The 25,119-nt window shown below is 41.5% G+C and overlaps 1 long non-coding RNA gene across 2 annotated transcripts; it reads left to right on the top strand.

Moving 5' to 3' along the window:
• Positions 1–865: 865 nt before the first annotated feature.
• LOC141574285 (uncharacterized) lies at positions 866–25,119 on the top strand. Of its 2 annotated transcripts, none has more exons than XR_012501196.1 (3): positions 866–1,034; positions 1,337–1,460; positions 25,001–25,104. It is a non-coding gene; the product is annotated as an uncharacterized LOC141574285 (long non-coding RNA). The 2 variants fall into 2 exon arrangements; XR_012501197.1 differs by lacking the exons at positions 866–1,034; positions 1,337–1,460 and adding exons at positions 17,184–17,406; positions 19,056–19,179 and having other exon boundaries at positions 25,001–25,119.

Here is a 25,119-nt window from a genome sequence, read left to right as displayed (position 1 = left end):
TAACATCGTGAAAGATCAGAGCCCGGAGAATAGGCTCTCCTGGATATTTCAGGCTAAAGGCAACTTTCTTTTACAAAAGGTACAGAGCTACCAAGTCTGAGCCTAGAAAACAGCAAAGGTTTAAAGCCAAATGAACAGATCTAACATGCAGTCAAATTTATTCTTTTCTATTACAATTTCTTTTCCCACCACATAAATAATTTTAGTAAGAAACATGAGCAATTTTTTTACTTTTGCTTCTTAGTAACGGATAATTGGGTCAAATACATTTATGAGAGCAAGGATGCTGTGTGGGCATTGGGGTCACAGCAAACTCTTGTTGGGGGTGGTCGACTCTGCAACATGTCTGATGCCCCGTGGGTGTTGGTGAGGGACCCCATAACCAGGGGCTCTCTTCAGGAACCAGCATATGGGCATTGACCTCTGGAGACCATTTTCAGCTGCCGGAAATTTTTTCAGATAATGTGACTGAAAAACCACTTCAGCTGGTGATAATTAGGGAATAAAGGAAGAGGAAAAGGGCTTGGATTAGATTAGAAGAGAAGGACAGAATATCAGGGAACCTGGGGGCTTGGCAGTGGGTCCTTGGGAGAGAGGGGAGCAGAGGTGGGGAGGGGCACGGCTCTGGAACCAGCTCCTGCACCTGTCCCAGGGCCCAAGTCACACAGCTTTAAATTGGCCCAGGACGCTTTCCTGTCTGGATGTCACCCTGGGCAGAACCTTGAGAATCGAAGGTAAGGGGTGGGCAGCACTCACCTAGGGGATCACTGAGGACTTCGTTCAAGTCCACGGTGCCTTTTCTGGTCATGTGTGTTCACTTGCCCTTTATCTTAGGATCTGAGGAGCAGGAGCAAGGAATGCAGGGAGAGATTCAGGAAGACATCTGACTGTGTTAAGAGACGACAGTCACAGCCACACGGGGAGCGAGGACACTTGCAGCAAAGTAAAACGACTTCACAACTATTGCATCAGAGCTGCAGGTGTGAGAGAGCCTAAGCCTGTCTCAGAGTGCAGGGGACAAGTGGAAAGGAATGGTAAATTTCCACTGACAGTTGAAATTTTGTTAAATAGCCTGCTACTGTTGCTTGTATCACTTGAATGAATGCAGGCATATTTCTATGGGCATTTATATGTTCACTCAAACCCACCAGCCACTCTTGCCCCCATCGGGGATGGGCTTTCTCAAGCACAGTGTACCTCCTGCTTGGGTGGGCCATGCTGCGGGTCCTCGCCTGGGGCCGGGCTGCTACAGGGCACTGAGTCCCCGAGGCACGGCCTGCGAGACACGACAGGAACACCTCTGCTCTTGACTGAGGGCCTCCGTTTCCCCCTGCAGTGTAAGAATGCTGGTGACTGAGTTAGAAGCATGCTTCGAAGCTGTCCATGTCCTTGCCATCCAGAAGCGGAGCCTGGGAGCTACCGAATTTCTCCAGAATGCGGTTTACATTCATCTTCGACAGGTGAGTTTATGTCCTTTTACAAGTGGAGGAATTACTGCAGTTTTCCTGGAACTTACTCACCACTAGTCCATCTGATTTTTCTGTGCTTGGATTCAGTATAGCCTGCTAAAAATTCTGGAGTCAGATCTTGAAACACTGATGAAGAGGATTATTTTATTTCTTTATATGATAGTATTTTACTTACAAAATTCAGAGTTTTCGGTTCTTTCAAAAATTTTTTGGGGGGTTGGAGAAACAACTTTGCTCTTACCGTCTTTGTGACCTGTTGCTTTGTGCCTCTCACCTGTCTTCTGTCACTTCTGAGGCGGTCCATTTGTGACCCTGTCCGGGTTGTTCATGGTATAAAACATAAAGTCTGTAAAACTACAGTCCCATTTACTCCGAAGACATTCCACAAATACTACTTAAATCTGGGTGTGGTTTTAAGAAGACAGAATCATTAGAACATGTACTTGCAGGTTGCTAGTGCAAAATCCCCAAATCAATAGTCTAGCTCAACATCTAATATCTTTCTAATCTACCTTGGATTTGTATGGATAAGTGAAGCAGTTTGCTAAGAACTCAAGACCAGGGTTAGAATACAGGCTGGTGTAGCTCAGCAGGTCCTCCCAAGCTGATGCTCTGCCAGAGGGCGGGTCCTAGGGGAGAGGGCGTGTCCTCCCCTCCCTGAGCTGACAATTTGATGGGCAAGACCTTCATCAGGTGAAGAACTTGACTTTCTTCTAAGAACAGTGGGTTTGAAATCAGTCCTAAAAGCGTGGGAGTGACACAATCCCATTTGTCTCAAGTAGGGGAGAGTGGCTTTGGGGCCACTTGGGAGACTCGTGAGTCCAGGTGGGCAGTGTTGGTGGCTTCCACTTGACCGGTGGGATGGTCATTGGGTAAAAGCGAACAGATTGAAGGCATGTTTAGATGGTAAAAAGGAAAGGATGAATGCTGTCTGTGAAGGTAGGATGGAGGAAGGAACAGGTTTCTGGGTGGATTAATGAGGTAAGTGATGGTCCTGCTGTGCTCTGAGGAGGGAAAGCTGTAGAGGGAGTTCTGGGGAATAACTGATGAGTACAGCTGTGGGTAAAGTGAAAGGTTGTTAGATGTGTGGTTTGGGAGCTCAGGTGAGAGCCAGTAGTGAGTAGGGGGAGGGGAGAGAGACTTTCAAATCAGTTTGTCTTGTGAACATACAAATAAGGATGAGTAATGACACACTTAAAACCTCTATATTCTGTATTTAAAGCCCAGTAACATTTTGCTATATTGACTGCAGAGGTTCTTAATTTTTTTTTAAGAGAAATAAAATAAATAGAAACAAAATAGTGGAGATAATGAACATCTTAGAGTTGATGTGTGTCCTTGTATGTATTTTCATACCTCATCTGTTTATAACCATAATCTACAAATAGATCGCTTGCTTAGCATAAGAGTTAAACAGAGGGACGTGACACACAGTGTTGGGGCTTGAAGCTGATCTTCTCGGGCAAATTAAGTCACCTCTCTGTGCCTTAGTTGCATCTTCTGTGACTGCCCCTGGGCCCCTCATCACAGCTGATTTCCTAGACTAGATGTTGGGAGGGAGGCTGCTGAAGGGAATAAGAAGTGGCAACTTCTAGGGATATTGAAGAGAGAGACAAAAACAGATTAAAGCCGATAAACTGAGTAAAAATACCCTCAAAAGAGAAAGAATCCCGCAGTGTTTTGAGCCCCTTAGCGTAAGGGAAACAAAATCAGGTAGACCCAAAGCTCTTGAGCATGTGAGTATTGTGGGTGGGTGGGTGTCATCAGAAAAGGGTTGAGAAAAGGCCTTTTCATTTCCCTAGACGTTTCCAGTAAGGATGGGGAGCAGAAGAGAAAACCCCCTGCTTCACAGTGGAAGCTGCTGTTTTGTGCAAAACTGACCAAAGTTTGGAGACCAGTCATCAGCGGTGCTGGCAAATGAAGAGACTTCGGGATTGGGTGGGGCACTTGCTGCGACTTCCAGGTGACCTGTTGGCTGGGGGCTGTGAGGCGGGCAGTAGGTTTGCAGGGTGACCCGGGCATAATCCCTGGCTCTGAGGCTGCTGGTCTGACTAGCAAACCTAGGCACCCGCAGTCCTAATGGGGCAGCTCGGGATGTGGCCTGGGACACCTGCTGAGCTGAGGGTGAGAAGAGGGCTTCCCTGAGGGGGTGTCATGCGGAGAGTGGGAACGTGTTCCTGCAGGGGAGGAAGAGCCTCTGAGCAGGGTGCTGGATGCACAGGCAAGACCAGCCTGAGCACGGAGGCTTCTGGGAGCCAGAAGTCATACAATGGCCCGAACCGCCTTGTTCCTGCGAGACTGCAGGGAAAAGATGCTGAAAAAGTAGGCAAGGGTCAGACCCTGTGGTGTTTTATGAGTGCCAGTAAAGGACTGTTCAGGCAGGCACGAGAGAACCCTGTGGGCGTCCCAGCTGGGGCGTCACGCCGGAGGGAGGAGCAGAGTTATAGACTTTGCCACTTATTAGCTGTGTGACTTTGAGCAAAATCACCCCACCTCTCTCTATATATATCTTCGTCTGTAAAGTGACAGAGTGACAAGCTGGTGTAATCAGAAGGCTTAGTTTAGCTCTGATCCTCTGTGTCCAGTCCTGTCAGTGCTGCCCTGTGTGGTTCTGCAGCGGCTGCTCTTACCCTGAGAAGGGAGGGCGTAGAGGGATATTGTAGCACCCGAGGGCAGGATGGGTTTGCTTTAAAAGCAGACATGTTGCCGCCTGCAGCTGCAGGCCTGCAGGCAGTTTGGTTGAAGGTCCTGCAGGGGACTTTGGAGGCCTTAGGTCGTGGAGAGTACTTTGGACGCCTTAGCTTCGTCTTAAGTCTTGTTTTCCCTTGCGGACCGGATTTGCCTTTGCAGATTGATGCTGAAGATTTGGGCTTCTAGCAAATCTGTTTTCAGAGATGGGTATATACGTAAAATATCGTATAAAATAAAATGATTTATTTAACGTGTGGGACTTCGCAGCTGTTGGGAACAGCTCTGTTTTCCTGGTTGTCACGGAGGACACCAAGGGTCAGCAGAGCGTGCGGGAAGTCAGGTAGCCTGCAGTGCTGCTGCGGGGTGTTCTCCCGAGTAGAGCACTCTGCTGAGTTGACTCCTCTGAGTTTGGTTGCCAGATGAGCAGACAGCAAATTAATGAGTTCTGGTGGGATTGTATAATGACAGGAAGAAAGAGGAAACCGTAGTTTTTCCAGACTAAAACAAGCTTTTGTTTCCTGATCCAGTGTGTTCCATTACAGAATTGATGAGTTGTGTCTATTCTGGGACTTCATTGAAATAAACGTTCAGCCTAAATGATAAGAGTTATGTTTTATTTGGCTGGAGGACTCGAGCCGTTATGGCAACCTCTCAGATCACTCTGAGGGACTGCTCCCAAGAGGTAGGGGAGGAGCTAGGATATATAGAAGTTTTACAAGAAAGACCAGGTAGTTGGAACAATAAAATATTGCTTGTTATCTAAAGAAAACCAGATATCTCAAGATCAAGTATTTAGTGCTTTTCTATGTATGGGAGGAAGCAAACATTTGTGTCATTGAATTCATCCCTTTGGCAAGTACCTAGCTATCTAGGGCCAGTATCCTGTCCTTTCTTACTCTGAGTCCGCTCAGAGGGCACCACTGTGAGTGGCTGAGAGGCTGGGCTGCAGGCATGCACTCTTTGGGGGTGGCAGCAGCCACTGATGACTTGGTTTCAGCATTCTTTGTTTACTGACATGGTTGCAGTATTTTCATTCACAGTGCTCCCCCTTGGTCCTAAATTCTGCCAATGTTTTGAGAGACATTTCATGACCAATTTTGTCCCATGGTGCTAGGATGGCTCAATCCTAGTTCAGGTGAAGAATCTTCTGAGTTGCCATTCAAGGTGTTAGTTTTTTATCAGGCCCTGTTGATACTAAAAATTCTCTGGATCACCTGTCTTACTTGTTTGTTATGATCCAGGAAGTGTTTTCCCTTCATTGCTCATTCCCATACCTAGAATCACACTATTACAATTACTTTATTCAGGGTTATAAATTTTATCTATTTCTTCAAGATGTTTAGTCATCATCAATTTTGTAGGCCTAGTTACACTTTGGGAAATGTAACAGACAATTTTATAAAATAGATAGGATATAAGTAATACAGCTAGTAACGTTAATAAAGTCACGATTAAGAATTTAATAGTCGGGAAGTTGTATTTTGGGGTTAAAATTTTGCTTGTGTTTCTGATTGAGTTTGTGTGATCTTATGAGAAAGTTCATATTTATGGTCAGTCTCAGAGCAGGTATTAATTGGTCAGGTGAGGTCTCCCACCTTGTAAGATCAACAGAGGCCTAAACAGAACTATAATTTCTTTTTAGAATAACGTTTCTGAGGGCTATCTAGTTAGAGCCTTGGAGTAGGGAAACTCACAAAGGTAACACAGAAGAACTAGACATAGGTAATTTACCATAAACTTAACAATTGGAGTAGTTCATAATCAAAGGTAGGAGAAATTATCACAGTAATTTTTATGCAGGCCTGGTACGGTGTCTTGGGTCAGCTGTCTACCTCAGATATCGTCTTCTTCTCATCCTGGCCTGGTAGCTTTTTCTCCATTTGGGCATTGTTTTAAGGTGAGCAGTGCTCTATAGGCCAGTGCATTGCAGGGGCTATTTCTGATAGGAAATGAACCCGAAAGTCCGTTTCCTTCAACTTTGTTTTGTATGGTCTATTTAAGAGTACCTGATAAAGGGTCCTTCCATTCAGGTTGGAGACAGTTCTTTAAGTCATGCCTGTTCCAGTTTGTATAATCCCCTGGCTGCATGTCATGGGGCATTGGAACTTTACCCAAGGATAGATTAGTGAGCTTCAGAAACAAAGCTAGAGTATCCTATTAATAATTCAGTTAAACTGTACAGCAATGTGACATAACAGCAAGGAATGATTGGGAAGTGTGTTAGTAAATACGGACGTCAATTAACAAAGCTAGAATTTAATATCCACTAAAATATAATCTTTTTTCTCTCTAAAGTTACCCTCATTTTTCTCAAATAAAGCCATGTCAAGATTAATTGCTTTACAAGTTGTCTGATTATTTGATCATATAGGCTTTTTTAAATTGGCTGTGTTGGAACTTTTAATTAGGAGTCTCAGTGTAGAATGTTAATAAGGTTTGCTAAGGCCAGGAAAGCCCCGTAAAGGGCTTGTCATGGATTTCTGCCTTACAGATTTAGGTAAATTCTTTTCTCTTTAAAATCCTTAAAATACCTTGAGATTCTTATATCTGTTAGGAGATGATCTTCCTCATTTGTCTGATAGAGCCACTGGGGACCTAAGAGTTTTTAGTCTATTGAGGGATCAGATAGAGAGAAAATATAACTGTTCCAAGTCTGATTACATAGGTATAATTTATCAAATTGCTTTGAATCATAGCTAGCTTAAAGAAAAGAGATTCTTTATGTCTGGGAAACAGGTTAAAAGCCAGTAGTATTTTAAACAAAATCAAAAATTATAACCATATTCACCAGTTTACTCAGTCCCATGTAACTAATTCTTTTAATCACAGTTTTCATTGGAAATTTAAAATTTCTTACCCAGTTTAGTTCACTGCTATAGTTTGAAATTTATTAGAATTCAGTAAATCTCCTTGAAGAGCAAGCATTTTGCAAAACCATCAGAAGACAACCATTAACTGTCTATAAATGACAAAAGATTTAAAATCATGGTTAAACACCGTTACACTATAATCGATAAAGAAACCTGGTCACTATACCCAGAATTATCACTGGTAACATTTCAGATATACCAGAATTTTAGGGAGTCCATATAATTTCTACAATATCTATATTAATAATATTTTCTCATACAATATAACCTTAGAAGATTTATTATTCATTTGACAATACCGTGTTATTTAACATGCCAAATGAAATTTACTAGATTAAAATCTCTCTTTGGGATGTTTCAGGGACCCTCTGTAGCATCCCAAACTTAACTGGAGATTAAAAGAACTTTAATTAGAAATTGATATTTGGGAAGCTTGTTAAAAGATTTCAGAACACTTGGTCAGATAAACATATAGATCACTGTAACGTAGTACTAATTCATTAACAAGAAAATGCGTCAAAGGTAATGGCAGAACAGATCAGTTAAGTGGTATAAGAAGTTTTACAATCTGTTACTGAAGGTGGATTAACATTTTAAGAAAATTTTTTCCTCTTAACAGCGAGAAAACCAAATCTAGTCTTGTACCTGCTTACTTCTAAGATTCATTTACTTTGCCCAAGTTGATTCTAAACTTAGCCAATTCCGACCACGTATGAAACTCCTTCCTCAGGGTTCCTCTTCCACAAGCCTTCCATAGCTTTCTATACTCATATTAGTGTGTCCCTTATTTTCTCTTCCATTCAGAAGTAACCAGCTTCAGGAGAAATTCACTATTTTTCATTAACAAAATATAATTCCATTCTTATAATTTCCTTTACACATTTAACTTACTTTCCTAGGATACTGAGATCATTCCCTTAATAATAGAGACTATTTCAGTGTGGCATCATCCATTTATTAGTATTTCTAAACACCTTTATTTTCTCTGTAAGAGGAAGTTACATGTTAAGTAATTCATATTTCAATCTTATTTTATCTGAAAATGGCATAGCTATTTAATAAAATCCTATCATTTGACTTAATTTAGCACAACTCTAGAATTTAAAGATACCAAACATTCAGAGATTATCTTAAGCATACATTTTAAAAATATATTTTAAAAATTTACCCAAAGCTCTCATCTCATTTGCATTTAAATTACTTAAAATTTTACCACATCACATTACTGTTTTTTTTCTTGACAATTCTGCAACAGATATAACAGGATCTTATTTGACTTTCATTAAACCTAGGTACAGTAAAAGCATTATACTTAATATTGATGAATTTAAAGATGTCTATATTAATTAGAACATTCTTAAATTAAACAATATCAAATATTATCTTAATATTGAATATTTTCCAGTTCACGTGACGCTGAAAGTCAATTTGTTCAGTTTTTATTTTAAAAATACTTAATTTTCAAGCTCTTATGTTTTACGTCAATTAAGCAGATCTCTTTGACTTTGATTTTTTTTTAGCTGTAGAAATATCTCACATCAATAATGTGTACACAGTCTTATAAACAGACAAAAGCTAGAGATCTCATAGCTTCACTTTAAAACTTACTTATAAGATAGGTATAATAATAGTTGGAGTAAAGTGAATTTGCTTGCTCAAATCACTAAGGCTTGCTATTTATGAAACAGACATTTAAGATTTCTTGACAAAGTCTGAAGGACACGTCAGAGTTCTGAGTTCTAAAATGCCAAAAATTTCTTGGCCTTAAGTTTTATTTCGTTGAGCTAATTAGGCTCAGTCCTAGGTCACTGTTTGCTGTATTTCCATTTCTGATCTGCAAGACAAAGACACAATCTTCCAATTCCCCAGAGAACTGCTCTGTCACCCAGACCCAATTTTCTCTCCTTAATTGGCATTTTTTTTTATCAGTGAGAAGAGCTGTAAACAAAGAATTCCATCTTTTAAAACCTTAAGGTTTAATTTATCATGTTTTCCAAAGCTTGCATAAGGCATTTAGTAAGGTCTCTTTTCCTTGAGTTATAAGTTAAACCCAGGGTAAACCTCTTATTATATTTTTTTATTAGCCACTGAATATTAGTTTTTAGTTTTACGTTACACTGGACGGCTCATGTAACTCTGTTGGTTTCTTTTACTTTGTTCAATTAATATTTTCTGAGGGACAGATTTGTGCCCAGACTTATAAAACCAAGAAGGGGAAGCGTTTTTCCATTGAAACAGATCTATCCCACAACATAATTAAGCAAAACTTTTATATAAAGACCATTTAAATATACCAATTTTACAAACTTTTATCTCAATTTTATTAAATCTTATACCTTTAATTTTTATATTTATGTTTTAATCAATAATTCTTATTTATAGAAGGAGTGCCAGAAGCCATTTTTTTTTGTGTGTGCATTGTATCTAATTTTATAGAAAAGTCTCTAGGATGCCCAAGTTTCAGCCAAAGAGCTTAGACCCTTCTCAATTTTTAATTTGATTAATTGGTCTGTTGTCCCAATCATTGATCAAGTATTTCAGTCTATATATACATATATTTTAAACTGCGGCAAATAAAACGGACTTGTTTGAACTTTAATGTTGGGGGGCAGTAGGTGATCTCTTTGGCCCTTTATTTTTACTTTATATAGTGTAGTATCAAAACCTTGTACCTAAATCCAAAAATGTCCATTTTATTTATCTCATTCAAAATAACCATATAAAAATATTTATCCACTTGGGTTAAGCCCCTTATCTTTTTTTTTTCGACATTTTAACAATCCTTTTTCCAGTTATTCAACCTAATTAACATTAATTATTCTAAGTTTTTATTAGCATCCCTAGAACCATTTATCGGAAAGGAAAAACACAAATGTAGCTTTTCAAACCAGTTTTATTTTTTTCACTAAGTTCTTAGCTTAAACATTAGATATATTTTTCTACCTTTAAAATTGATTTTAATAGATACCAATAAAACAGCTGTTTATAATGAGATCTCTTTCAACTCTCACCAATTTAAAAGTTTTTCCAAATTAAAGGATCCATCATATGGCCATCATTTTATATATATATATATATAATAATATATATATTATTATTATATAATATATATATAATATATATATAGTGATTTTAAACCAATAAGATGAAGAGGCTCTTCCACATGAGAGTGGGGGTGTTGCCTAAATAAAATTCAAAGGTTTACTCTTCAAAAGCTAAAGGCCTTTGTGGTCCAGGCTGATGAAACAAAGTTTAAGATGGCAAAATATCTGACAATTGGTACAAAGAATTGCTTAGAATCCCAATTTATTTGCGTGGCCACCATATGTACACAATACTTGAACCTTTTGTATGGCAGAGTCCAAGGTTTCCTTTAAAAAAAAAGTAAACTTATATATACATACATACACACACTTAAAACACCCAGAGAAAGATAAAACGTTTACATTTCAAGGACACAGGAAGAGAAATCCAAGTTCCCCCTAACGGGAATTTTGTTTGTATAAGTTCAGAATTCCAAAAAATGTTTTTATCAGGCCTGGTTAGTTACTTTCATAGTGAGGTTTTTTTTTTTCCTAATTCCCAATTAATGCTGTAAGTTTTGTACGTACATAAACCTGGCTGGGGTAATAGTTGGAGGCTGGCAATCTGTCATTTTTTCTTTTCTTTTCTGTTTTTTATTTTTTTTGAAAGTTCTATTCCACATTGTAAGGTCGGGTTCTCACAATAAATTTGCTAGTAAGATTTCCCTCAGGGACAACTCTATGGCATGAAGTCTTTGCCTCTACCACTCCTGCAAGATTCTCTGTCACCAGAGAAAGCTGTTACCAGCCAGGAGGAGGGTCCCATTTTTGGAGTTGAAAGATTACTCATAAGAGTTTTACTTTTATCCTGAAAAATTCAAAGGAGGTAACCAAATTGAGGAAAACATTAGACCAACCTCTTACCTAACCACTCAGCCCTGAACCCAGTGTCCTTCAACTTGGACACACTCGGGACGTCTCCACTGGGTGAGTATTTTCCTGGTATGTTTCCACCAGCCCCACATCGGACGTCTCCGCAAGGTGGGTATTTCCCGTTATCTTTCAACGAGGCCCCACCCAGTATGTCTCCACTGGGTGGGTAATTCACCACAGTATCTTTCAACTGGAGGGCCAGTTACCTGGAAACACCGCCAAATAAAACTCAGGATCATCAAACAATATGTGATTTCCGAGAACCAAGAGAGACTCACCCAAATTCATCTGGACTCCCCGAGGAGGCAGATGGGCACAAAGGGCCACTTATGGTACCAAGGCTCCAGATACTCGGAGAGTTCAGGTGGAGAAAGTCTGCTCTGGGTCCCTTCATGGTGTCCAAAACTGTTGACTGAAATACATGTGCAGCCTAAAGGTTAAGAGTTATGTTTTACTTGGCGGGACGACTCGAGCCGTGATGACAGCCTCTCAGATCTCTCTGAGGGACTGCTCCCAAGAGGTTGAGGAGGAGCTAGGATATATAGGAGCTTTACAACAAAGACCAGGTTGTTGGAACAGTAAAAGATTGCTTGTTATCTAAAGAAAGCCAGGTATCTCAAGTTCAAGAATTTAGTGCTTTTCTATGTATGGGAGGAAGCAAATATTTTGGACTCCCTGAATTCATTCTTTAAACAAGCACCTAGCTACCTAGGGCCAGTATCCTGTCCTTTCTTATTCTGTGTCTGCTCAGAGGGCACCATTGTGAGTTGCTGCAGCTGCTGGGCTGCAGGCCTGTCCTCGCTGGGAGTTGGCGGCAGCCGCTAATGACTTGGTTTCAGCACTCTTTGTTTACTGACATGGTTGCAGTATTTTCATTCACATTGTAGTATTTTCATTCACGGACTGATTATGGATAATCTGCAAACTTGGAAAGCAACCGAGATGGAATTACTGCAGGTACATTCTTCTTTAATAAGCCGTGTGCAAATATAAACATGGAGGAAGCATACATTTGGATTTGGTGGTGTAGGGAAGGGTTTCTGCACAATACAGGAGAAGGCAATGCAGAATTTCTTAAGTCCACCTTTCTTTTCTGTAGTGGTTTCTGAGAACAGTTTATGGTAATTAACCAACATTGACAAATGGTGGCACACATTGCATTTAAGAGCTGGCCGGCTGCAAACTTGTGTATTGGACAGGTGGAATTCATAGGCAAATGGTCAGGTGGATGGGAGAGAGATGGAGCCTAGGCCTGGGCCCAGATTCCGGTTTAAATCGGCATTTCCTCACCATACGGCCTTGGAATAGAATGCAACCTCTCTTAACATGTTGGTGAATCTGTGAAATGGGCATGATAATATTCGTTTCTTCCTGGGATTGTTGTAAGTTCTAAAGAGTATTGTAGCACACATGAAGCACTTAACACACTGGCACTTAGTAGTGTTCACTGTGTGCGGCCGCCCCGCTTGGCATGTGTCAGAGCCGTAAAGGCAGCATGTGTCTGTTGAGGATGCACTGGTAGCCCCTTGAATATGTTGTGAATATGGTGATTCACTTTAATCTTGGTAACTCTGTGTGCCATGGGAAGTTATTTTCATGGACAGATGAGGAATCTCAGGGTAAAGAAGACTGTGTAATTTGCCCAAAGTCAGACCATAATTTTGGGTGCAGGGGCCTCTGTTCAGCATGGGCCCCAGGGCCTTCTGCCCTCTCCATTCAGCACCAGAATCAGATGTGGGGTCGGCTGTTTCCCAGCCCAGAATATCGGGCAGGCCGCAAGACACACCTGGCTCTGCACTGCTTGAGCAAAAACTCCGGAGGAGAGGAAGTTACAAAAGGGATAATCATAAAAACAGATGACAGCAAACTGTGACCAGCACTGAGAAGGAAAGGAACACGCCTCGCAATGCAGAGCTGCGAGCTTTCCCGTCGGGGCTGCTCTGGGGGCATTCATCTCAGCTAAACAAACTCTGCTGCTGCACCAAGGCAGGAAGGCAGGGAGCGTGTGGCCAGGTAGACAGGGCCTTGTTAATCATACTCATTCCCCATTAAGCTGCAGCTGTCACGGGCACTTACCTAGTAAACAGATGTCTTCCATAATCATCACGCACTTTTCTTGGTAGTTTTATTGCCCCACCTTTGAGATGAGGTCATTGAAGCTGAGCAGTTTGCTGCATGCCCGTGATCACCATGGAAATACCCCCACTGGTCTTTCAACCTAGACTGGTGTGGCTGTCATGTCCCAGCCCTGTGAATGGCATCGTGTTGCTTCTCCCAAGTGTCCCAAATGACTGACATTGATATTCTTAATTCGTAGGAAATGGTATGTGACAATAGGAGAAAAAGGTAGTAAGAATTTGTTTGGAAAACTAGAACAAAATCCAATTCTTCCCCAGCTGGGGGAGCGTACCCTGTGTCACTCACCCCACTCACTGCGTGTCACCTCCTCCCTGCCGTCTCCGCATTCAGAAGCCACTCTGAGCCTTTGAAGAACATTTTGCCTCATGACACTGTTGACTAGGACCTGCGACCTCTCTGTCCCTGGTTAACTCTCTCTTCAAAGCCATTTAAATTTTTTGCAGGCTCCTCCGCTCAGATGTAAGAATATTCTCTTTCAACTTCTTGATGCAGCTCCTTAATGAAAATCTCGTGAAGGAAACTTAGTCAAAACCTGGGAGGTATGCACAGAGTGACTGCAACCTCAGCACTTTATGAAGTTCAGAATCAGATTTGTGGGTGACTCAGGAAAGGCTTTTTTATGGTAACAAGGGGAAAGTGAAAGGATGCAGGCTGTGTGAGACTGAAATATCTCGGTCCCAGCCAGCAAGGCACCTGCGTTCAGGATGGTGTGTGGGGAGTGCAGAGTTCTCACAAAGAAAGAAGTGTTGGGATGGGAGGGAGGACAGTTAGGTACTTTACTGTGGAGGGAAAAAGTGGGTTAAGCATTTCCTGGTTGAACAAGAGGACTGTGACATGATGTGCTTGTATTTTGGAGAGAAGGGTTTTGTGGGGACAGGCCTAGGGAGAACGCTCTGTGGCTGTGGAGTCAGCACAACAGAGAAACACAGAACCGTGCAGACCTCAAGGCCCCTGCTGGGGAAGAGGCTGCCCGCCAATTCGAGCCCTGGGGGCAGCTTCTGTCCCTTAGCTGGGGCCTCAGAGCTCCCTTCACAACCCAGTCCTGTTGATACAAGGAATAAAATGTGAGGCATGAGAAGGGCTGTGTCCCAGGCTTTGGTTGAGCCCCTGGGATGTGTCCCACCAGATTTTGTTCCTTGGCTTTGTGCAGTAAAGTATTCAAGAGCAAGCCAGTGTTGAGGAAAGGTAGATTTATTCACAGAGACACATTGAAAGGCAAGAGAAAGGCCACGAGGTGTGGGGTTTGGGTGCTCAGATTAAAAGTATGTACACACTCCACAGAGTGTGGGCTTTCTCCGAAGGGGGAGAGAGAGGGGTGACCGCGAGGTGGCGCTGTGTTGCTCGTTTTCTTGGGCTTGGTGGTTTCATTTGCTAATATATAGAAGGACCAGCCTAAGGGCAAGGGGCTGGGATTCCCAGGGAGTTGGCCATTTCCCACCTTTTGACCTTTTGTGGCTAGCCTTGGGACTGCCATGGTGCCTTGGGGCATGTTATTCACCATGTTACTATTACAATGGGTGTATAATGAAGCTCAAGCTCTGCTAGAAGTTAAATCTCTTCATCCTGAGCCTCAAGGCCTACTGGGGGTTGAATCCTTCACCATTTTGTTGTTAATTGCTGTGGCCTTCCTTGAATGGCTGTGCTCTGCCCCTTCCATCCTGTCTCACTGTGATGACACAGAGAGAGCAAAGGCCGGGCCCAGCCTGTGCTCCTGCATTTAACAGCAGGAAGTGTGGAGTGGGCTTATGATGACTCTGAGTGGTGAGAAAGATGTTTCAGATTTTGCCACGTGAGACATGGGGACCTGCCAGCAGCCATCACAAATTTATCTCAAGGACATTATCGCTTGTGTTATTACAGAAACAACAGGCCAGCCAAGAAACATGCACTGAGATTTATTACGCCGGCGGGCTCAGAGGGGCTTCTGTTCCGAAGCTCTGAGCAACTCCAAGACCTGCACATGAGGTTCTATAGGGTTAATTACAAGTAAGGGGCTATTAGCCAATAAAGCTCAAACAACAAAAAGCAAGGAATCAGTACACTGAAGCTTATGAATTTGGAACAGATCACTTTACTGACAATTGTTGACCTTGGATTTACGAGTTAGCTTATTAGCCCATTCAACTGACACTAAACTTCAGATTTACGAGTTAGCCCAGCAATACTTAGATCAGTAAACCGACACTTATCACACTTAGATTTGTGACTTAGCTCGTTAGCCCAGCTGGGCTTTTCCTTCACAGTGTCATTCATCTTTTCTATATTTCTTTTTTTTTTTTTTTTAAGTATTTAATCCAAATTTAATATCAGGTTTTTTTGGAAAGAAATTTCTCTTTTTCTTTTCTTTGGGACTCTTTTGGGGGGGTAGGTAATTAGGTGTATTTATCTGTTAGTGGAGGCCCTGGGGCTTGAACCCGGGACCCCGTGCACGCTAAGCACACCCTCTACCACCCCCCCATGATCTTTTCTTTTTGCTTTAGCTGCCAAGAATATTACAGCTGAATTTCTAGTCGGCCTTTAACACTTGCCCTGACTCCAGGGAATCCATTTTTATGACTTTACCTCCCCCAGGTTTCATTTAAGTATTGAATCTCCAATTTCTCTTCACTTTCAGTTTTGCCTTTTTGTTGTTATGGTTGTTAAGGTGTGTTTAAAAAAAATTGTTTAATTTCTCTTTTAGCAGGAGGCTGAAAGTAAATAAATATGTAAACAAACAGCACACTTAAATGCTTTTATACATTCTAAGCTGTTTAGTAGTTACTTAAATACCGAATTGAATATTAAAGTGATAACATTTTTAAATTATTTTTTAATTTTTTACAAAGATATAGATGATTTGAAATATGATATGTTTCAGGTGTACAATAGATGCTCCATTTATAGTTACTGTAAACATTGGCTGTATTCCCTGTGTTGTAAGATACATCCCTGTAGCCTTACATTACATGTTGCAGTTTGTATAAGAAAGTTGGGTAACGCAGAGTCTGGGGCATGGCTGTGTCTGACCCAGGGTCATGCTCACCCTGCCTGTCAGAGCCCAGGCCCTCACTCCTGTCTGCAGGGCAGCGAGTGGAGGCAGCCCTCATCAGCGCTGGCACCACCCTCTGAGCGGCAGTGACAGCAGTGTCTGTGTGTGGACGTGCATAGTGTTTTTCCAGGAGCTTTACATGCATTTCTGCATTTAATAATAAAAGCCCTCCTGTGAGGAAGCGTTTTATGATTTTAATGAATAATACATTTTATTTTGATATTGATAGACTTCAAACCTCCGGAAAATTTACAGAAGTAGTACAGTAAACGCTTAGATACAGTTCACCTTAAAGGGCACTATTTGTCCTTTTGTGTCTGGCTTATTTTAGCATAAAGTTTCAAGGTTCATCCATAATGTAGCCTGAGTCAGTACTTTATTCTTTTGGTTTCATAATATCCTTTTTCTTTTTTTTCGTTTTTGGTCTATTTAAAAATACTTTCATTGAAGTCTAGTCAGTTTATAATGTTGTGTCTGTTTCTTGTGTAGAGCACAACAATTCAGTTAAATAGGAACATACCTGTATTCATTTTCATATTCTTTTAAACATAAGTTACTATAAGATATTAAATATATTCTCCTGTGCTATACAGTATAAACATGTGGTTTATTCTATACATACTCAGTATCTGCAAATCTTGAACTATCAATATATTCCTTCCCACACCCTCTCCCCTCTGGTAACCATAGTTTGGTTTCTATGTCTCTGTGTCTGTTTCTGTTTTGTAGATAAGTTTATCTTTTTGTGTCTTTGTTTTTTGATTTTTTTTTTTAAGATTCCACATGTGAGCGATCTCATATGGTATTTTTCTTTCTCTTTCTGGCTTACTTTTCTTTGAATGACATTCTCCAGGTCCATTCATGTTGCTGCAAATGGCATTACTTTATTATTATTTTATGGCTGAATAGTAGTCTATTGGAGAAATATACTACAGTCTCTTTATCCAGTCATCTTTCAGTGGACATTTAGGTTGTTTCCATGTCTTGCTATTGTAAATAGTGCTGCTGTGAACATTGGGGTAAAAGTGTCTTTTTGAGTTAGGGTTCCTTCTGGATATATGTCCAGGAGTGGGATTGCTGGGACATATGGGAGGTCAATTTTTTGTCTTTTGAGGAACCTCTATACAGTTTTCCACAATGGCTCCACCAAACTGCATTCCCACCACAGTGCAGGAGGGTTCCCAATTCTCCATAGCCTCTCCAGCATTTACTGTCTGTGAACTTCTGAATGATGGCTATTCGGACTGGTGAGAGTTGAGTCTTGATTGCAGTTTTGATTTGCATTTCTCTGATAATGATATTGAGCATTTTTTTCATGTGCCTATTGGCCATTTGTATGTCTTCATTGGAGAAAAGTTTCTTTAGGACTTCTGCCCATTTTTGAATTGAATTGTTTGTTTTTCTTTCTTATTAAGTGTAAAAGCTGTTTACATATTCTGGGAATTAAGCCCTTGTCAGTTTCATTTATTGCAACTATTTTCTCTCATTCCATAGATTGTCTTTTTGTTTTGCTTTTTGTTTCCTTTTCTGTGCAAAAGCTTGTAAGTTTAATTAGATCCTACTTGTATTATTTTGCTTGAATTTCTATTGCTTGAGTAGACTGCTCTAGGAAAACATTGTTGAGATGTATGTCAGATGTTTTGCCTATGTTTTCTTCTAAGAGGTTTATAGTGTCTTGTCTACATGTTTAAGTCTTTAAGCCATTTTAATTTATTTTTGTGTATGCTGTGAGGGAGTGGCCTAACTTCATTGATTTACATTCAGCTGTCCACTTTTCCCTACACCATTTTCTGAAGAGGCTGTCTACTCCATTGTATGTTCTCACCTCCTTTGTCAAAGATTTAATGACCAAAAGTTTGTGGGACTATTCTTGGTAATTTTGTTTATCCGTTCATTGATGGATGGATATTGTTTGTAACCTTTGGCTACTCTGAATGATACTGCCATGAATATTGATGTGCAAGTTTTTGTGAGATTATATTTTCATTCTGTTGGCTGTACAGTTGGCCCGCCATTTCTGTAGTTTCCACTTCATGGATCCAGATGGCTGATTGTAAAGGGACTCGAACATCCTTGGATTATGGTATCCAGGGTGGGGGGTTCCTGAAACAAACCCCCCGAGGATACTGAGGGATGACTCTATATGTAGGAGTGGAATTGCTGTGCCATATAATTTTAACCTTTTGAGGAAACACCAGGCTTTTCCAAAGAAGCTGCACCATTGCCCCTTTCCAATGGCTGCGTATTGAGGGTTCCCATTTCTCTGCCTCCTGACCGACACTTGTTATTGTCCATGTTTTGATTATAACCATCCTAGTGAGTGTAAAATCAGATATCATTTTGATGTTGATTTCGCTAGTGATGCTGAGCATCTTTTCATATGCTTATTGGCCAATTGTGTATCTATTTAAATACTTGGCATATTTAAAAATTGGGTCGATTTTCTTTGTATTGGTCAGTTGTAAGCATTTGTTTTATATCCTGGATACTAGTCTCTTATTAGATATATGCTTTGCAAAATTTTTCTCCTATTCTGCATATTGTCGTTTCACTTTAGTTTTTTTAAACATTAAAACAATTTCTTTCTAGGGGAGGTAATTAGATTTATTCATTTTATTTTTCTTGCTAAGCACGCACTCTATCACTTGAGCTACACCCTTCCCCTTCATTTCACTTTCTTGATGATGTCCTTTGTAACAAATGGTTTTAATTTTGATGAAGTCAATTTTATCTTTCTTTTTTTTCACTTGTGCTCTTGGTATTGTATCTAGGAAGCCATAGCATATCCTTGAACCACGAAGATTTAAACTATGTCTTCTTTTAGAATGTTTATACATTTAGTTATTACGTTTCCGTCTGTGATGCATTTTGAATTAATATTTTATTTGTTATATAAAATAAGGGGGTCCAGATTCCAGATTCATTCTTTTGCCTTCAGATACCCAGGTGTCTCTGCACCATTTGTTGAATAGACTATTCTTTCAATGGAGTTTTGTTGGCACATTTCTGGAAAAATGACTGTAAATGTAAGTTTCCCCCCTGGATTTTTTATTGTTTCTCATAGATTTATGCATCCAAACTTATGCCAGTACCATAATGACTTGAGTACTATAGATTTGTAGTAACCATTGAGTGAGTCCTCCAACTTTGCTCTTCTTTTTCAAGATTGTTTTGGCTGACCTGGGTCCCTTGCACTTCCATATGAATTTTGGCATCAGTTCTTCAATTATTGCAAAGAAGTCAGCTGGAATTTTGATAGGGATTCCATTAAATTTGTAGATCACTTTCGGGAGTCTTAACATTTTTAACAATATTGTCTACCATTCCATGAACATGGGATGCCTTCCATATATGTAGATGTTTTAATTTTTTTTGGTGATACTTCAAAATGTTCAATGTGCAAATCTTGTAAAATTTTCTTAAATGTATCTCATTTTATTTTTAATGCTGTTGTAATTGGAAAGGCTGAGCTTCCTAAGGGTGGGACTATATATCAATTTATTTATTTCTAGGATTCCTACACAGCAAATACCCTAGATTTATATTTGCTACATAAATCTATCCACAATTCTTCCCACCCCCGTGTCATAAGAAACCAAGACCCAGGTTAAACTACCTGAACACTTATGTGGAAGTGAGAAGTGAGACCCTTGGGTGGGGCTTTGTGCAGATTATACTGAAAGCTTATTCATTATGGCTTCATCTTAATTTCTTTTAAACAATCCTTTCAGTGTATATAGTCAGATACATTAAGAAAATGCCCTTTCGATATGTGGAGGAGCTAAGACTATAATTTTCAAATAATTTCTAGTGAGAGTGTTGTACTTGAAACTAATTTGCATCAATCTTTGAAGATTTATGTTTCAGGAGCTTTGACTATATACTACCTGTCTTTATTCAATAACTACAACTAAATGCTCAAACAACATGTAAGAGTTTGAGCAAACTGCCCCCGCCCCGTAGTGCTGGTTGGCTGCAGCTGTAACTGGAGTCAAGTCTTACCTATCCCAGTACGCTTGGGTGGATCTGCTCAAAGGGGTTCGTCCAATAGTTTGTCGGTAGTCTTTTGGACAAAGCCATAAAGCATTGATTTAAGGTTGCTGGAATGGAATCTATTTTATTAATATTAAGTAAGCACATATTGAGTGCTTACTGTATGTTGGGAATTGTCCCTCAGCCTCACATGAATATTATTCCGCTTAAAACCTCTCATATTTCCTTGTTATTCACACTTTACAGATAAGGAGTCTGAGTATTAGGTTTTCTCTCTTTTGGGGGGAGCTCATTATCAATGATGGGAAGTTGTAAGGAAAAAGATACTGATTCATCCAGAGAAAACATTTTTCTGAGAGTCAGCACTGAAGAGGTAGATCATTGTTTGAGTAAGACGAGCCCCGGGTTGTACGGAGTCAGCATCCCTGTCCTGGACACGGCACGTGTAGCACTGCGTGGTGGGTGAGGCGGCGCGGCCGCGCAGGGAACGCGGATGCCGGGCCGTTGGGCTGTGCTCAGGCCCGGTGGGGCTTTCTCCTAAGGGAAGTGGAACGTCATTGTCAGAATTTAAGTAGGGGAGAGGGGTGCTCTCGTAGATCACTTTTGTCTTTTAGAATGCTTAGAAACATTTAGAAGGCTCGGCAGGAGGTGATGTGATAAGTCAGAGTAGGGTGGCTATGAGGTGTAGCAGTGTTCAATTTTCAAATGGTTTTCAGTCCCAGGTTTGTGGCTCAGTAGCCGTGTCACTTTGGATGACGCACTCAAGGAAGTGAAACAATTTATCTTATTACTTGAAGCAGTGATATACCGACTTCCCAGGACTTCTGTGGAGATCCAGTGAGATAACGTGTGCACAATGTGCAGCGTGGTCCCCAGCACACAGTCAGTGCTGAGGGAGTGCCAGTGAGAACTTTGTAGGTGAGGTGTGGGTGGTGTGACTCGTTGACTGAGGAAATTGGGCCCTGAAGGAGGGGTCCAGTCACATCTGTGAGTGATGGGACTGAGTTGGGAGAGGCAGAGGGTGGAGTTGGTGGTGCCCTTGAAACATCTAAGTGCAGTGCCACAATCACAGAGGAGGTCTAGGCCCGGGCTGTGCATTTTCCTATAATCTCAATCCCTGAGGACGCCAAGGTATTGATCATTGAACGTGAAGACATACTTACAGGACAAGTGAATAGTAGTATCATCTCTGTCATCAAAGCTCACGTCTCTTTATTCATCACTCACTTTGCTAATTGGGTACTTACAGAGCTCAATTCACCATCCTCACCTGGGCTCAGGCTCCACAGAAAAGATCTTGTGAGTCTCCCTCTTTTCCAGAAGAAAACACATTTAGCTGGTAGACTTCTCTACTTCGCCAGACTTAGAATTTTAGTTTGTTGATTTAATTCTGTTTTCTGTTGGCCGTCTCCTGACAGGAGAGACATTTTACCTCATGGTCAGGTTTCAATTAGCTGTTACTGAGAACTGCTGATCTGATCCATAGTGTATGTTTTCTATTAACTTTGTAGAGTACTTATCATTTTTCTGTCTTTGCCCTTTAATTTTGTTTCCTCTTCAATGTTCTATCCTATTTGGGGCCTTATTTTATTTTTTAATTCAAAAATGTCTGTTAGCAGTTAAGAAAATAAAAGCAAATAAAAAATGCACATGATAGCTAGATTTAGAATATATCTAGTGTGTTTTCTGTCTCGGCAATGGAGGGTTCTAGAAACTCTTGAAAACCTTCATTACATAAGTTCCTTAAAATGCTGATTAAGAAATAAAACCTTCCTCCCTCATCTTTCAAGCTGCACAGCTAATTGTCAAGAAAGTGAGGGGAAATCCTCAGAAGCCAAGTCAACCAGAAAGCAGGGATTCTGGGAGATACACGAGCCTTAGAAGCCCTGGGGGCCAGTTGGCTCCTGAACTGAGTTTCAGTTGCCTTGACAGGAGGGCAGGAGGTGAGCCCCAGGCCTCTCACACTGGGAGTTGGATGGCTGTTCTTATGTAAGGCCAAGCACATCCTGAGAATCCTGCTTTATAAAAGGGTGAATTAGAAAGAAAAGTAAAAAAGCATTTCTCAAGGCAAGGAAGTAAGGAAAGTCAATTTTTTTGGAAGCGGGGAAAAATAACATATCCAATGTAAGTATTTAGTTTAAATCTGTTCTGGCATGAGACTGACAACAAACTCCTGGCAGAAAATCACAGCTCCTCCCGGAAAGAGAAGTTGTGTTTTGAATGAATCAGTGGGCAGCCATTCCGAAAAAGGTCTCCAGAGTCTTCTGGATCAAGATACTGGACCCAAACACATCCCTTCCATGGTCTCATTTAAATAACCAGAAAGGTTTTAAAGGAAAGAAGCCATAATCATAGTTCTATTTATTGACATTAATATATGCTAGGAATTCAGAGGTGACTATGGAGTTGTCACCTCTTTTATGGACCTTACTTTCTATTTGACATAGTTGGGGAACTTGGTGGAGGGTGGTGTTAGACTGTTGCAATTAGCCAGGACAGGAGATTAAGAAAGCAGTGAAGGGCGGGTGACATTTTTAGCTGAGGACAGTCCTGTTCAGTTGGTTTGTAATTGCAGGCTCGTTGAGTTGTCACTGGAGGGAATTGATCTTATGGAGTTTGGACTTAACTCAGGCCTCTTCAGAATGGACAAGTGAACCTGGAGAAAGACAGTCAAATCTGTGCAGACATTAAAGTCCACGTGAACGTGCTGTATCCCTGAGCCAAATATAGGACAAGTAGGCAGCACTTCTTGAGGACAGAGGAGTGGTTTTTAAGGTTCTCCAAGAATGAAGCCCAGGGAACCGGGATGGCCAGTTGTCAAACTGTGACGTTGCTCTTTGGACGGTGTACCCACCGAGGTTATTGGCCGTTAATAGGTTTCCATTTCTCTTTAATGCATGACAGGTGATGAGGACGTGGGCATACACTTTTGACACCTTGTCAAAGTGACTGGGTACCTGTCTAGAAGTGCGGGCACAGCTACGGCTGCGCCATACATCTTGCAGCCCATCCCGTTCCCCGGCTCCGTGATCACGGCAGAGTGGTTCCTGGTTGAGCTGTCCGTCTCCTCTGTGATATCGTAACCCAACAAATTACCGGAGAGTATTAGCTTGGCTTTGTTCTTTTCCATCCTTCCCTTCAAATGATGATGACTGATAATGGACCCAGTTACGTTTGCAGATGATTTACACGTAGTGCTGTCAATACAAACCTTGTAATCCCCACTGTGTGATCTAGAGAAGAAAGTTACATTCTTTCCAAATTGTTTTGATGCACTTATGTGGGAAAATGATGTACGTTTGAATATGTATTTCCTCTCTGAATCATCATGGCTACAGATGAATATTTGTAGACATGGAATGAGTTTACTGTATTTGAACTGTATGGTCCCCTAAATTCTCCCCAGCTTTTTAAAGTCATCACTGGAGTGCTACCTCCACAGTGTCCCAAAGCATCCACCACTGCCTGTTCTTCGGACACTGTGAGTTTCCAAGTTGGAGAAGGCTGCTGGCTGTTGAGGCATTCTCTGGCACATCTCTGGCTGGCTGATGTGAGCTTAGCACACAAGACTTGGCAGACAGTATCTAACCATGGTCACGTCCATTTCTGGAACACTCATGGAGGATTTTACACCTATGCTAGTGGCATACGTTATTTCTTTTAGTTTTCAAAACAATCATAATTAGATTTTATCACCTGTATTAATAAGGAAACTGTCAAAGCGTGTGATGTGCAGACTTTGGACTGGAACACGGGTCTTTCTGATCCCTATCTCTGTTCCCTCCCCAGCCTATCCATCCAAATGTCCAGGAGACTCTTCCTCAGTCTTGAGTTTCCCGCTGATGTTACCACTGTCTTTGTTTCTGGAGAGGAAAACAAGTCTAAACTTACTTTCCAGTTGGAAATGGAATGGAGAGTTAACGTTGGAAGCCGGGAGAGTCTGTCCTGTGATGAAGCGGTCTCTGAGCCACTTCCATGGGGACGTCACGTCACTGTCTGGGCCCCTTGCACAGCCTGTGCACAGGTGATAAGCCAGATGTGCTGAGCAGTCCTACCGGACAGGGAAGTGCGTTGGAAATGAGTTTGGGTATTTGGTTTCATTACATATGTTCCTGAGGGCCTTGGCCTGGCACTTCAAATGGGACCACTCCCTGTCCCACAGACTCGTGCTCTGGGCCGGTGCAGACCTAATGTGGCCTCAGCCTGAGGCTCAGGGCCCGTGGTGATGAGGAGCATTTTAGTCCAGGGTCTGCCGGAGGCTCTGACACTTCTGGGCCATGGGAATTTGTCCAGGATGATAATAAATCCTCCCCGAGATTCAGATTTCCTTGCCTGTGAGCTGGGGTAATAATAGTTTCTGAAATGATTGTAATGATTCAGTAACGGGCACAGCGTGTGCTGGCAGGTAGCTGGTGTTTAAGGAGCAGAAGTCGCAGTCACTCTGTCAGCCTCTCACTGTGTGCTCTGTGCTTTGAGAGGTTGTGTGTTTGGTGACAGTCCCGCCCAAGCCCTAGGGTGTAGATGAAATGTTGTTCCTTTACTTTCCCGTCCTTTTCCTCTTTCCCTTCTCTGTGTCCCATGTTTAGGTAGCAGATTCCTCTGTTTCAGGGAATACGGACCTTTCTAGTAAAAGGAGAGGCGGAACGCGGAAAGGTGGGGCCCAGAGGGGGTCTGGAGCATCCGCACAGCGCTGCTTCCCTGCATTTCTGCATCCGGCCCCATCAGTGCATGAAGTCAGCCTTCCTCTTCCTTCCTGTGTCGTTCGGTCTCTGTTTTAAGGGAAAATTTTTTACGGGTCTTTTTTCCATTACATGTTTCGTTCAGATGCTTGTTGCTTTTCTCCCTGTGCTTCAGCATTCCTAGGAGAGAATTCAGCAGTGCAGCATCCTCTCCGAGCTCTATGAGTTGATCGGCTTCCACCGCAAATCCGCCTTCTTCAAGCGGGTGGCCCCCGTGCAGCGCGCGGCCCCCGG

Source organism: Camelus bactrianus, chromosome 20 (genome assembly GCF_048773025.1).
Source record: "Camelus bactrianus isolate YW-2024 breed Bactrian camel chromosome 20, ASM4877302v1, whole genome shotgun sequence".
Taxonomy (NCBI): domain Eukaryota; kingdom Metazoa; phylum Chordata; class Mammalia; order Artiodactyla; family Camelidae; genus Camelus; species Camelus bactrianus.
The sequence above is the reverse complement of the archived record's forward strand: the minus strand, read 5'-3'. Positions and strand labels throughout refer to the sequence as shown.